Source organism: Petaurus breviceps, unplaced genomic scaffold (assembly GCF_028583685.1).
Source record: "Petaurus breviceps papuanus isolate PSGF00001 unplaced genomic scaffold, PetGlider_PUasm1.0 175, whole genome shotgun sequence".
Lineage (NCBI taxonomy): Eukaryota > Metazoa > Chordata > Mammalia > Diprotodontia > Petauridae > Petaurus > Petaurus breviceps.
Genome location: NW_027185764.1, coordinates 37,012,802 through 37,018,560, shown reverse-complemented (window position 1 = coordinate 37,018,560; position 5,759 = coordinate 37,012,802). Strand labels below are relative to the sequence as shown.

At 32.4% G+C, this 5,759-nt stretch overlaps 1 pseudogene; it reads left to right on the top strand.

The window, feature by feature from the left end:
* LOC138159182 (NEDD4 family-interacting protein 2 pseudogene) overlaps nucleotides 1-175 on the top strand; it is a 344-nt pseudogene extending 169 nt beyond the window's left edge.
* The last annotated feature ends 5,584 nt before the right edge of the window (nucleotides 176-5,759 follow it).

Sequence of the window (5,759 nt, the reverse complement as noted above, 5' to 3'; positions counted from 1 at the left end):
CTGCTTCTCCAATTGCTTTACGGGGTTCTTCAATGGACAGTACTGGCTGTGGTGGATATTCCTTTTTATCGGTATCCTGCTTTTCTTCAGAGGATTTTACAGTTACCTTAAAGTCAGGAACATGTCCGAAAGGTTGGCCACTGCCAGTAGAACAAGATATATCTTCCCTAATTAAGAGAGGCATTGAGCCAATCATTTATTTCCTCTACCACTGATATCTCCAGATGATCTGTAATTCTCCAGCTTAATGGGATGGAAGACTACTAATAATAGAAGATGGAAGAAATAGAGGCTTCAAAATAAATGACAGGGTGGTTTATGCATAAATTTCAGTTACGTTAATTGTCTTACACATAAATGTTTTCGTTTTTGCTTGCTTTGGCATATTTGCTTAGTTACAAGGGAGATCTGACATTAAATACTGTGAGGAAAAATGCAGTAAGGCTTTATTGATAAGTCAGTTGTATTAAAATGAATGTTAAGCCTTTATGATAATGTATAACTAGTTAATTTTATAAAGGAATAGTAATCATATCTATATATAAAATACTTAATGCAAAACTTGTCAAATTTTTATTTCTAAGTTAACGGATGAGCTCAGATTTGTTAGGTCAAGTAAATATGCTCACTTTAATGGACTCAAATACATATGGTGATAAGTATGTATATTAAAAAAAATCGTTTAAGAAACTTGCAATACTAATTAAAAGAAGTTTTTTTTTTTTTAACTTGGTACAGGGTGTTGTCATACTCCAAAATTACTTCTACGCATAATTCCTTTCTTTCTTTTCCAAAGAATTTTGTCCATGTAGTTCTTTTTCAACTTGAATTCAAGTTATTCTTAATATTAATAAAAGCCATATAGGTATATTTATGTCACCAACAATTGGGTTATTTATAGATTGTTTTGAGTATATTTTATGAGAGGGCATGGAGACTATCAAATGGCCTTTTGATGAAAATCTCTTTTACCTTATAGTGTTACCTAAAAGAAATTGAGTTGAAACTTGGCCTACCTTATTTAAACAAATGGCTTTTCATAGTAACATCAGATGTTTAATTTAATGAATGCTTTGTAAAATTATTTTTCTGTTTGCTTTTTAAATTTTTAACATTTTGGGGCAGCCAGGTGCCTCAGCGAGTAAGAGCACTGGGCCCTTTTGTTGGGATGACCTGGGGATCAAATCCTGGCTCAGATACTTAGCACCACACCCAGAAATAACTGGCCGTGTAAACTTGAGCAAGTTACTTAACCCCAATTGCTTAAAAAAAATTAACATTTTTATTTAGAGTTTTAAGTTCTAAATTCTATCCCTCCCTCCCCTTCTCCAGCCCTGAGACTGTAAGCAACCAGATATAGGCTCTATGTGTGCAGTTATGTAAGACATGCTAATCATTTTGTAGAAGACTCAAATGAAAGAAAGTGAAAAATAGCATACTTTAGTCTGTATTCAAACAGTATCAGTTATTTCTCTGGAAGCTAATAGTGTTCTTCATCAGTTATCTTTGAGATTGTCTTGGATCATTTGAATACTTCGTACTTTACTACAGACTTTTCCTCTCCTTTGGTAGTTTATATGTATTTTTTAAGTTAACCAAGAACTGCATTGTTCATACCTTATTGCTTTCCAATGATGTAGTTATTACACACAAACACACACACAATCTTGGATGAAGTGTAAATTTTCTGATTTTGGTACAATTTTAACCATAGGCTATGTGAGCATTTTAAGAATAGACCATTTCAACCACTGTTGTTGTAATTAAAATTCAGAAATGAATGCACTTTGTACCATGTCAAAGAATTTATTTTTAAAATTACATTTTTACCAAACATTAAAAAAGCTTAGGGGACTATGCTGAGTCTTTTAAAATTAACTACATAAAATGGTAAAATGTGGTCACACTTTATTTGCTGAAGAAAAATATAAACCACAGGCAGATGCCCTATGAAAAAATAAAATTCACTATTTTACATAAAAAGAAAGAAAACTATTGGAATAATAAATAAAACTAAGAGCTGGTTTTATGAAAAAAAAAATAAAATTGATAGACCCTTAGCCAATATGATAACAAAAGAAAGAAGAAAACCAAATTATGAATATCAAAAATGAAAAGGGTGAATCTACCTCCAATGAAGAGGAAATTAAAACAATAATTAGGAATTATTTTACCAAATTATATGCAAATAAATTTGACAATATTAGTGAAATTGATGAATATTTAAGAAAATATAAATTGCCCAGATTAACTGATGAGGAAATAAATTACTTAAATAACCCCATCTCAGAAAAATAAATTGAACAAGCCATCAGTGAACTCCCTAGGCAAAAATCTCCAGGGCCAGACAGATTTACTAGAGAATTCTATCAAACATTTAAAGAACAATTGATTCCAATACTTTACAAACTATTTGGGGAAATAGTGAAGAAGGAGTCCTAACAAATTCTTTTTATGACACAAAAATGGTACTGATACCTAAATCAGGAAGAGATAAAACAGAAAAAGAAAATTATAGACCAATTTCCCTCATGAATATAGATGCAAAATTTTAAATAAATTTTTAAATAAAATATTAGCAAAAAGATTGTTTAAGAAACTTGCAATACTAATTAAATTATTAGCAACTTATCACAAGAATAATACACTTTGATGAGGTAGGATTTATTCCAGGAATGCAAGGATAGTTTAATATTAGGAAAACCATCAGTATAATTGATCACATTAATAATAAAACTAATAGAAACCACATGATTATCTCAATAGATGCAGAAAAGGCTTTTGACAAAGCTCAATATTCATTCCTATTTAAAACACTAGAAAGTATAGGAATTAGTACAGCTTTCCTCCAAATAGTAAGTAGCATCCATTTAAAGCTGTCAGCAAGTTTTATATGTAATGGGGATAAGCTAGAAGCATTCCAATAAGATCAAGGGTGAAACAAGGGTGTCCACTATCACCCCTCTTATTCAATCTGATATTAGAAATGTTAGCAGTAGCAATTAGAGAAGAAAAAGAAATCAAAGGAATCAAATTAGGCAAATAAGAGACCAAGTTATCACTCTTCGTGGATGATATGATGATATACTTAGAGAATACTAAAGAATCAAGTAAAAACCTACTTGAGACAATACATAAATTTGGCAAAGTAGCAGGATATAAAATAAACCCACATAAACCCTTGACATTCCTGTATATTTCTAATGAAATCCAACAGCAAGAGATAGAAATAGAAATCCCATTTAAAGTCACTGTAGACATTATAAAATATTTGGGAATCTGCCTGCCAAAACAGAGCCAGGACCTATAATAACACAACTAGAAAACACTTTTCACACAAATAAAGTCAGATCGAACTAAGTGGAAAAACATCAATTGCTCATAGCTGGATCGAGCTAATATAAAAAAAAATGACAATTTTACCTAAATTAAAGTACATATTTAATACCATACCAATCAATTTACCAAAAAAATTACTTTAGATACCTAGAAAAAATAGTTACAAAATTCATTTGGAAGAGCAAAAAGTACAAAATATCAAGGTTATTAATGAAAAGAAATGCTTGGGAAGGTGGACTAGCTATACCAGATTTTAATCTGTATTTTAAAGTAGGAGTCATCAAAACTACTTAGTACTGGCTGAGGAATAGAGCAGGGGATCAATGGAATAGATTGGGTACATGAGACTCAGCAGTCAATGACTATAATAACCCACTATTTGATAAACCGAAAGATCCCAGTTTTGGGGGTAAGAATTCACTATTTGACAAAAACTGCTGGGAAAACTGGGACATAGTATGGCAGAAACTGAGCATAGATTATTATTTAACACCATATACCAACATTAAGTCTAAATGGGTGTGTGATCTAGGTATAAAGGATGATATTGTAAGCAATTTGGGAAAGCAAGCAATAGTGTACCTGTCAGATTTATGGAGAGGGGAAAATTTCATCACCAAACAAGCAATAGAGAGCATTTTAACATGCGAAGTAGATAACTTTGATTACATACTGATTATCTTTAATATTACATATTTGATTACATGAAACTGAAAAGCTTCTGTACAAACAAAGCCAATGTAACTAAGATTAAGAGAAAAGTGAGAAATTGGGAAAGAATTTTTAAACCAATGTCTCTGATAAAGTCCATATTTCTAAATTATACAGAGATTCAAGTCAAATCTATAAGAATCCAAGTCATTCCCCAACTGATAAATGGTCAAAGGATATGAACAGACAGTTCTCAGAGGAAGAAATCAAAGATATTTATAAGCATATGAAAAAATGCTGTAAATCATTATTGGTTAGAGAAATGCTAATCAAAACAACTCTGAGGTACCACATCTCACTGGTCAGATTTGCTAAGATGATAAAACAGAAAAATGATAAATGCTGGAGAGGATGTGGAAAAATTGAAACATTAATACATTTCTGGTGAAGTTGTGAACTGATCAAATCATTCTGGGGAGCAATCTGTAACTATGCCCAAAGGGCTATAAGTAATTTCATATCCTTTGACCCAGCAATACCACTTCTACGCTTGTATCCCAAAGAAATCACAGAAGCAGGAGGAAGACCCATATGTACAAAAATATTTATAGCAGCTCTTTTTCGTGGTGGCAAAGAATTGGAAATTAAGGGGATGCCCATCAATTGGGAAATAGCTAAACAAGTTATGGTATATGAATTTAGTGGAATACTATCGTGCCGTAATAAACAAATAACAGATCGACTTCATATCTACCTGGAGAGGTTTATAGGAAATAATGCTGAGTGAGAAGAGCAGAACCAGGAAAAAATATGTATACCATTACAGATACAACATATGTGTGATGACCAACTTTGATATACCAGACTCTTCTCAGAAATGTAGGGCTACAAGTAAATTCCAAAAGACTCTTGATGGAGAGAGATGTCTACATTCAGAGAAAGAAACAGAAAGAACAGAGTTTGAATGCAGATTGAAGCAAATTACCTGCTCTCTTTCTCTTTTTTATTTAGTTTGGTTTCCTATTTCCCATTGTTCATCCCATCCATTACAATACTTCTTTTCAATCTGACAAATGTCTAATGTGAAAGTATCTGTGATCCTATAACTGATTTTATGCCACCATGGGTGGGAGGGGAAGAGGAGGGAGGGGGATAAAAATTGGAAACTCAGAAAACCGGGGAACCCAATCTTCTAAACACAAAGTAAACCAATAAATTAATAAATTATTTTAAAAAAGCTATCAGCCCATAGAATCCTTTTTTTGGGAGGACAAAAAAAGATCAAAGCATGGAATGGGAGGAAGACAATGAAGTCAGAACTCCTGCATCAAAAGCTTCCAAGAAAAATATGAGTTGGTTACAGGCCATGGAAGAGCTCAAGAAGGATATTGAAAATCAAGTAAGAGAAGTGGGGGAAAAATTGGGGAGAGAAATGAGAATGATGCAAGAAAATCATGAAAAGGGAGTCCACAGCCTGCTAAAGGAGGCCCCCCAAAATCCTGAAGAAAATAACAGCTTAAAAAATAGATTAACTCAAATGGCAAAAGAGGCCCAAAAAGCCAATGAAAAGAAGAACGCCTTAAAAACCTAAATTTGCCAGATAGAAAAGGCATTTCAAAAACTCATTGAAGAAAATGGAACAAATGGAAGCCAATGATTCAGATCCAAACAAATGAAAAAAATAGAAGGCAATGTGAAATATCTCATTGGAAAAACCATTGACTGGAAAATAGATCCAGGAGAGAGAATTTAAAAATTATTTGACTACC